Here is a 9,990-nt window from a genome sequence, read left to right on the forward strand (position 1 = left end):
CACGTCTAAAGAAGTCATGCCCTATTTAGAGCAGGTGATTACGCTGCAAAAACACCACAACCTTGATAAGCAAGTATACCTCATTTATTATAGCCACAGCGATCTTAAGGCTCATCACAAGATAAAGAACTCACTGCACAGTGCACGCTGTGGAGAGCATATCTTGGGAAATGATTAATGACCAGATAAATGTGCCATATTTGCACACTTATCCTGCTTTGTTCTTGGTTTCTGTGTTAAGGGATGCAATCAAGCATTAACTATAAATCAAGTGTGTGAAGTGTCCGACTTCCGCTCCCCTCAAAGGGCTCAGCCATCAAAGGGTGAGATAGCAGCGTTTGCTTCTAACAATATAAAGGAAACCTAACAGCTTTGGAGGATTTCTATCATTCTGGTCTTCTCAAAGTCTTCCATCCTAAAAACTGATTTTCAGCACTGCTGAGCAGTTAGTGCTTCTCCTTAAACACAGGAGAGGAAACTCCTCCCCTGACTGGGAAGAGCAGGTAGGAAGTGGTGCCTTGGTCCCCCCCAAAGTCTCCGAGCTCTGGGCCCAGTGTGTGAACTCAACCCTCAGACGCAGGGCCTGGCCTTGGTCTTCAGCCAGAGAGCCCCCCAGAGCTGCAGGGGGGCCGGGGCCTAGGGTTAATGGACCACTCTGGCAGAGGTGTGTTTTATCAAACAGCACTTGGGAGCCTCTTTGGCACTGAGGAAGGCCTGTGCTCGAGGTCAGGGGATTGTCAGAAGCCTGCTGCAGCAGCACTCTGCAGACAGCTCTGCTCCTGTCGGCAGCGCCGGCCACGAAGATCAGGCCCAGCAGGGCAGCCGGTGCTGAAGACAGCACACAACACTGAAAACGTCATCGGGTGAGGAAGGCGAGTGTTTAATGCACATCCTCATACCAGCTCACCCGACCCGTGAAGAGGTCAAAGCAATTCAGAGCTGGAGCCAAGCCTGTGACAGGGGTTCTTCGGGTCTGGAGGAAGAGAAATCTCAGAATCTGACGGCCTCTGGACAATCATCTTCTAAGGGACTATGCTGAGAGAGAAAGAGAAATGTTTAGAGACACCAGCACGAGGCATGTCTGCTAGCCATCCTCAGCCTCACTGTGACCTGCAGAGGTCAATGATGCTGTTCGTTCTCCCTAAACACACGGGGCCTGTCCTGGCCTGCAGATGGATCCTGTTTCAAATTTCACAGGCTATTGATGGGTCGCTCTCTCTGGTGGGTTGTCATGCCCTCAGTGTTTCCCTCTATTTACATGCATGGACCTAATCTGAAAAGCAATTACCATTCCAAATAGTCAAACACATGAATTATTAAGGAAGCACTTGTGTGTGTAAGACGGGGGCTGGGGGTGGAGGCTGGAAACCGAGACTATCAAAAAGGTTAGAGTGAGAATAAGGCAATAATGTTAAAGCAGAACAGGGGCTGATGATTTCAGTTTAGGGCTTTTTTTCCGCCTTCGTGCCTAATGACCCTCGGCATCAGCTGAATGTCTTCCTCAAGTCTTTGGGGTATAACCCGTCCCTGCACCTCCTGCGCTTGTTAAAGGGAGACTTCATACCACACTTAAACAATAACTACAGCTCAGCTAGAGGTCTGACTCATTGGCCGGGACGTCTCTCCAGGCCCTGGGTGGGGTTTCGGCTCTTTGCTGTCCTGTTCGGAAGAATTAATGTTTAACAGGCTTTATCGCAGTTCAAACAGCTCGGAGCCCTGGTGCAAGGGACACTCAGCCCGCTGAAGGCCCAGGGAACCAGCAGCCGCTGTGCAAACACGAGCTGAGCTGGGGCTCCGGCGGCGCCAGTGGGGTGGAGCTGCACGCACTACCATTTGTATGTTTCATGACTTGCAGGCAGCAGCTTATTTCCATGCTTGAAGAGAGGAACAGCACTCCCCTCTCTTCCTGTCGGCTGGCTACACTGTTACAGGTGTGCTGGACTGACAGACAAGCAGCAGGACAACTGCACATTAATAAAAGATGGGAAGCTTTTGCTGTCGCAGAAGCGAATGCTTTTCTGGGTTTTTTCGACTGGTAGGTCAATAGTGTTTGATGGAGCCCAGGGCCCAGGGGAGAGTGACAGGCTGCTGAGTGCAGGTGGTCAGGGTATCGAGAGGAAGACGACAGCCCTGCACACATAGGAACGCCATGGACCGACAGCTGATTCCAGCATCTCCCTGACAGGAACAATTAGTCTAAACACAGTCGGCTCAACTGGAGCAAGATAGATTGGAATAGATTAAGAGCAGGGTAGTGAATCCATTTCCATTGAGTAATTTAGAGCCGCAAACATCTGATCTCTCTCTCTCTGGACCTGCAAACTGTGGAATCAAAGTTTCTTCTGAGATGGATCCGCACACGAACCATTAACGGAGCACCCAGAGTGCGACTGGGAGTGTGTGTACTAATACTACCAGTGAGTGGGAGAGTATCTGCATGCTGGGAGGGAGTGTGAGAGCAAGCAAGTGTGAGAATGAGTGTGTGTTCGCTAGGAGTGTGAAACTCCGACTTCCCAGTGGACCCCAGTCACAGTGCCCAGGCCTGGCGGAAACCAGGAGGCATTCCAAGTGAATCGCACGGCTACCTGGACCCCAGACGTGGTATTCCAGAGGAAGAGTCCTGCGGCAGAGAGTGCTCCGGGCAGGCAGAGGCCTGGCTTCCCAATATATTCATTCCCGGAGACAGTTACTTCCGGATTATTACCGCCCACCCAGCCTGGAATTATTAACCCTTTCTCTCCTGGTACTCAGCAGTCCGAGTAGCCTTCATTCCAGCTGAGCTCTCACTGACTTTTCAGATTAATCATTCAAAAATAAGAACTCATTAGCTTTCAGTTCTGAAACTGCTGAGCATTCCACAATTACTAACGAAGCCTGTAACCTGTAGAGACAGCGAGCTGGTTAATAACACTTAATGCTAAGAAAATTCCAAGCTTTCCCAGTTAAACAAAAAATAGTTAACATTTATTGTTTTGTTGTTTTACAAATATTACAAGTTATTCCAGAACAGAAATAGTGTATTTATGCAAATATACTTTCAAATTTGGCAGATTTATAACTGGACCGTGTTTTTTTTAAACCAAATATTTAGACGAATATTTTCTGAATCCCCCCCCACCCCTCCACTGCAGACTCCTGCCTGTGTAGCCCAGACAGAGGCTGTCTGAGTCGAGCACCTGTCTCGCAGATCACCTCTGCGAATGCAATCATGACCTGGGAAATAGGGGGATCGCTGGCTGTCTGCTTCAAGTAAGGTTTCTTTATATCCAAGTATCCAGAACAGGGAGAAAATGGGACACCACAGTTGATAAGAGATGAGGAGCAGATAGAGCCCGCCCATTCAATTTGAAGAAGGGCAGCATGTGCCAGTCAAGATCCTGCTTGGCACAGGGGACACACCCTACTGGCACTCATCTAACCTCACCAGTACCCCCCCCACCTCGCCTCTGTTTACTGCGGTGTTCCAGGGAAAGTCGTTACTTCCTGCCGCTATCGTTAAAACCACAAACTGCTGACCTTTGGACACCGGATTGTTGAAGACATTCTTCCTCTCTGGATATCCAGCTGTGTCCGTTTGCTTAGTGACTAACTGCGCTCCCCTCCGTTTGCGTTTCCAGCAGTGGCACCTGTTCATGAAGCGAAGACGTGGCCCGGCCTGCACTAACCCGACCAAGGACAGCTTTAATTCGAATTTCCCAGAACCACAGACCTCTAGGTTAAATCCCGGCACTGAAGTACAGATCAGACTGTCACAGGCAAAAAGGGGGGCCCTAACAAGTCCATTTGTGCATGTTTGATAGCTGGTAGTCAACTTTCAGGTATCCCAACAATGAAAGCCCCGGGTTCAAATGCAATAGCCCACAAGTGCTCTGAAGCTCCAGGCAAGTGAACATCCTCGGGTCTGGGCAGCACGAGCCCCTGCGGCCCCCTGCTCCCCCAGCTCCCGTCTCCCAGGCGTCAGGGCTCTCCCAACACCTGAGCCCAGCATGATCTAGCTGAATCCATTAAGCCACGCCTGATGTGCACGATCACCGTGGGTCTGTGACAGATAGATAAGACTTGACTGATCCCGAAGGGAGATTGAGGAAACTCATGCCCAGAGCTGGGGTCGAACCCCCGACCTCCAGCCGGGGAGCCATTACAGCAACGTGCCAGTCAGAGGGGCACGTGAGCGCTTCGCCCGCGGTCCCCAGCCCCGGCCTGCACGGCCGCGCCCTCTCCCCAGAGAAACGCGGAGCCCAGCCCCGTGCCGCGGCCTGTCCCTGGCCACACGCACAGCGGGCACGAGCCGCGCGAAGGAGGCTAGAGCCCGCTGGGACAGGCGAAGAGTTAAAGCCTTGGCGCTCTCCCTCCTCCTGCAAGGGAGCTCCACAAGCTGCAGGAATGCGCAGGTGGCAGCGGGCCAGGGATTTGCATACAGCTGTATGGAACAGTCCCTGCCTTTGTCAGAGCGAGCGAGCGAGCGAGCGCGGGAACCCGGCCGCCCCCCCTCACCAGCTTTTCCCGCCTGCTCCGCGGCACACAGGGTCGGAGGTCGGAGGTGGCCGCGGCCGGCGGGGCAGAACCGCGCTGTCTGGGTTTCTGGAAGGTGGGGAAGGGGCTCCAGGGCTGAGAGGCAGGGGCGGGGGGTAGCTGATAAGATCGTTGTGTTCACTCGCGCTGGCTTGCAAGAGAGGAAAAAAAGTGCCTAACAGAGTACTGCGTAACAAGCTCTAATTTCTGAGAATACCTAGGACTTCTTGTTTCTGGTTTTTGTTTTACTTACTGGTGGGGTTTTTTAAATGCTGATAGCAGTGCGGTCATGTGAGGAGGTTTGATAAAAACAAACACCTGCTGAAGGCTTTGCATTTGTACACGAGCAGGACGTGAAAAACCGCAGGAGGCGCCATGTGGGTCACAGCTGATCAGCACTCCAGTATAGCTAGCGGCCGTGTGCACCCCCTTTCTCCAGCGAGACCAGAAGAAACAGGACATGACACATCTTTTTTTGTGCCAACAGAAGTTCTGCCACATGAGCTAGTATATATTGGACACCAGATCTAGCATTAATACAGAGCAGACACAGGCACAGAAGGACACTGTGCTCATCAAGCAGGGCCTGAAGCAGCTGCTCACGCAGGAGTGCAGAGGCATGCACTGGTCAGTCTCAGCACAGTGTCTCCTGCGCAGGTGTAGGAGGGATATAAGACTCTTGTTAATCACTGCCAGGGGTTGCTTCATTAGTGACCCACTAAGCCACTAATGGCCTCAATGAAGTAACTGAGAAGTGCCATGGACTGAAGGCCACATGACCTCATCGCTCTCCAGAAGCAGGGTGTGCACCCCCTCTGCTCCTCGCGCTATCAAAGGTTGTTTTGCAGAGCCCTAGGAAATTAGCCAACTGAGGGCACCTAGTGCCAGACTGAAGAATGACCCACATCCAACTCAGCTCTCCTGTAGAGCAGGAAAGGGCAAGTCCTTCCCTCAAGGAGTCCTGAAGGCAAAGCGGGTCTTTCTCAATTAGCACCTGTTCACGAGCTAAAAGCTTAACAGCTGATTTGGCTTCATATCCATGGGATCAGTGCAACAAGGGGACCACGATGAGAGGTGAGAGACAGGAGTGCTCCATTCCTGAGTGACAGCACATTCTCCATCCCACTCCGTCCTCTCCAGCTCCAGTCCCTGCCTGGAAACAACCACCCAGCTCTTGATTTTGGACCTGTAGCTCCAAGCTTATTGTAAAACAAGTCACTTGTTGAGGTGAACTGATAAGTTCATCGCGATCAACCAAGCAATGCAGTCTGAAGACAGACATGGTGGACTCGCCTCTCAGTCTGAACCCGTGCTCAGTAGAACTGAGCCATGTCCACTGCGCTGGAGACGCCAGCACCAGCCCGTTTCTCCGATTATTAACTAACGATCAGCAGGATCAGTAGAGACATCGAGGAGACGGTGGCCTTAAAGTCAGCAGAGCAGATTGGAAAGGGTGATTTGTGAACCATCCTGGTTTGGACTGTAACAGGAGGCAAAACATCCAGCTCCGATCTAGATATCTAGCAATGTCTTTCACATGAATGTGAAAAGATCAGAACTCCCGTAGAGCTGGTCACAGCCCACGGGAACAAGGAGACAACCACAGGTCCAGCTCTTCGTGTTACAGCTGCTGTCGGTTCGGGTCTTTTTAATGGAGCTTTATGGTAGGAGCTGGCAGCCAGAGTGAGCGAGAGAGACTGGGGGCCGGTGCCGAGTCATGTCGGAGAGTCTGAATGCCTCAGCAGGGGCAGGTGAAACAGGCCGGTATTAACAGATTACCTTGTAGTGCTCAGCTCTTGCTGGAGATCATTCACGCGTCTTGGAGTCAGCAGAAAGCGGCTTAGCGCTGGGATACAAGCTCTCTCCTCTGAGACACTCCTTTAATCCCACTCAACCCCCTTTCTTTCCAACCTTCATATCGGATATCAAGTATTGAAGGCAAGCCAGGGCGAGACAGGCAAGGGGCATGTTACTTTCGAACTTCGGTTTCGCCTAGTCACCACTGTTTATGGAACTTTCAAAGAAACATCAAAACGGCCGGCTCTATTGTTAATTGTTTTTGTTAAAAATAGCTCTGAACGGCCCCTGAGCTGCTACACAATGCCTCTGTGCCTGGCGCAGGCTCACCTTGCCCTGTGGTTGCAGATTAACCGTGCTGTGATCTGGCTGTCAAGGAGACCTGCTTCACCTGCCACGGCCCACAATGCAGTGCTGGTTGCCATGGAGCCGGGGAGTTTCTCTCTGAGGCAGAGGCCTCAGGCTGGTGGGCCGAACTGGTCACACAAAGAAAACGAAACCCAGCCTGACCGCCTGCTGGCTCTGAGCAGGAGCAAAAAGACAAAAGACAGTATCAAGGCAGCCTCCCCTGTCCTCTGATTCTGTTGAAGATGGTTTTATAATCAAGGAGGAATGAACTGAGACCTCTCACTCCATGACAGGCCACCATGGCCGCCAGCTGGAGATGACAAATGTCTTGGTGTCTTGGGGACAGTCTATTAGAAAACCTTTTATGTGAAATGGTTTAACCAACTCTGTTGGGGGAAAAAAACAAAACAAATGAAGTCCCCTTCCCCACCCCCTACTGAGGCCCCAGAGCCACGCTGGGATTTTATTACAAAATTATTACAGGGAGGTCAGACCAAAAGGTCTTCATCTCAAAGTTCAAGTCCAGCTGTGACAAACTTCAGCCTATTTCAGCCTGACCAGGCAGCATGAGGTCCCCTGTGAATCTGGGCTGTCAGAAAGCCCAGTATACTGCGGCTGGACCTGTACTGAGTCTCCATTTAACCTCTTGCGCCTGCAGATCTGCGGACAGACGTACATTATAGGATACAGGAAGATGAATTAGCTGACCATTTAGCGTTAGAAAGCAGAGCCACCAAGACTTCATTCTATTTGTATACATTTAGTCAGTCAGTGGGACTAGCTTCTCTTTGTGTAGTTCTGCTTTTGCAACGTCGAGAAACAATCTGAGCTAATTCATTTTCATATATCCCATAATCCATGGCGAATTCCTCTCTTCCCAGCATGACCCCGAAAGGCTTTTCTTACAAGATCTCGGACAGTTGCTTCCGCCAGCAGAGCTGTGAAAGGATGAAATCAAGCTGGTCTCTCAACCTCCCCCCCCCAGTGGAGGAACAGGGACAACCCCACCACAAAGTCCATGAACAGGGGTCTTGAGACGCCCAGTTTGAGCCTATGGTAACATTAAAATGTCATTCTTATGAGCATCCACCGTTGGGATTTAAACCCACTAAAAGCAGAAAAGCACATCAGCTGATAAATGTTAAGAGCTGTCAGAGCACATTTGCGAGAGGGCGTCCGAGTTCCGAAAACCCCCACAGACAGCCTCTCAGGATCCCTAGGGGTCCCTCAACACCTGGTTGAGAACCACTGATGCACAAGATACTCTCCAAGCGCTTACTCTCAGTGCCGGTTCTCAAGGTTCACACAGATAACCCGCACGCCCCTGTCCGAGCCTGGAAACTCTTCTGAGCACCTCCCACACTGGCACCGTAACCCGAGCACCATCTGTTTTAACATCTAGGAAATTACATAAGTCCTCAGCAGCATGTGGAGGTTTTAAAAGTTTACTTGGCTACTGCGAGAATCTTCTATTTAAGATTCAAATTGATTGCTAAGAAGGCTGAAGATAAACACACCTCCCTGTGTGAGCAGTGAAGTGAAGGTGAGGAATACCACCCCCACAGACTCCAGTGCAAGTCTAGAACAGCTCAGCTCCTCCAGCCTGCCCGTGCAGGACAGTATGTGGTCAGGCTTCACTGAACTGACTCCAGAGCAGCAACAGGCTGTGTATTATAAACCAATAATAAAACCACTATTCTATCACGGCTTATGGGGGCAAAGTGCAATTTTAACATCCCTTAATTTCAATTTTGCAATTCCGGCTACACATCCTAACACTGTTTGCCATTTTAATTGCTTCCTCACACCACCTTGAATATGAAAATGACGTGTCAGGTTTTTAACAGTACATCTCCCTGTCGGCTGTTCCGATAACTGGGATGGTTTTCCCTGAGCGTGCCAGCACCCTGCGACCAAACATCTCTACAGACCAGAAGTGAATCACAAACTGACAAATAAAACCACCAGAAGGAGCTGCCCTGTGCTCTTTTATAAGACGCACCTTAACGTGCAGATCAAACAGAGGGCCTTCTACCCGAATCAAGACACCAGTTCTTTTCATTGGTCCTTCAGGATCGTCAGGCTTTGCTGCCTGAATGGCAAATAGAAAAAAAGGTTGAAGTTCCTCACGGCCCGATAATAACCCCACATACAGTACGAAAGTCTTGAATGATTCTGGCAGAATCGTAACATTTTCCAAAGCCTTTGGATATTATTTTCACAGGCTTACACAATTAAAACATAAGACATCAGGTCACCTTGGCCTGCAGCTGTTTCAGAGCATAAATTACCCCGCATCTGAAACATGGATCTATTTTTCTGGAAAACTCATCCGTCCCAATGCGACCACACCAGAACAGACACCTCGGGCTTGGAGTCTCCCCTCGCACTCGGGATACAGTCCCAGGCCTCCTCTTTACTACACTTGTGCCAGGGGGTACCCCAGATAGCTCTTTATGACAGATGCCTCAGAAGAAGGAAGGCATTCTAGCAGCACTGCAGGCCTAGAGCTGAGACGCTACATGAGCTGGGGGCAGCACATTTCACGACTGGCTGCTACATTCCACAAGCACCACTCAGCCCAGATGAAAGAAAGCAAAACTACAAGTGCAGTGTGCCCTGTACTTTAACAAACCACTCTTAACACCGACAGCAGACACAAAATCACAGATCCCACACACTCCGAGCTGACTCACTTCCCACAACAAACAAAAGCCTTTGTGGTCCAGCGCAGTGCCATACATGCCTCACTCTGCCTAGGGGGAAACGGGTTTTTCTTTTGGAAAACGCAAGCAGCCGTGCCGGTCTGATTCCAACAGGGAGTAAAGTTCACCGGGGAGGTCCTGAATGCAGGGAGAACTCTCTTCCCAATCCAGACTCCAGAAATGGAATATGCTGGTGACTGGAGGCTCAACAGACTCAGAGGAGGGCTGGAGCTCTCAGGATCGAAAGTCAGCAAAGAGATATCCTCACTGCAGGCCAGAGTTCAGAGGGGGGCCAGTCCTTTGAGACACCCAGCTACAAGCCCCTCTGGACCATGACAGCATCGGGTCTTATCCCTTTCCCAAGGTCTCGCCACAGCGTGGAACTGCACCACGACCATGTGCTCATCTCTCCATGACAGCAGCGTCACCTGCCAGACTGGCTAAGAAAACAAGCTACTGTTTTATTCAGGATAGTTAATTCTGAATTAGAGGTTTATTTAAAAGCACAAATATATTCTGGAGTCCTAGACCATTACATTAACATGGATTGTACATCTCGTTCTGCTTACCACTCTCAGAGCTAAAAAAAATATTTAATTTTTGCTCCTTCTGGCTCAGCGTTTCCAGG

The sequence above is a fragment of the Lepisosteus platostomus genome, chromosome 15 (genome assembly GCF_059453375.1).
Source record: "Lepisosteus platostomus isolate fLepPlt1 chromosome 15, fLepPlt1.hap1, whole genome shotgun sequence".
Classification (NCBI taxonomy): domain Eukaryota; kingdom Metazoa; phylum Chordata; class Actinopteri; order Semionotiformes; family Lepisosteidae; genus Lepisosteus; species Lepisosteus platostomus.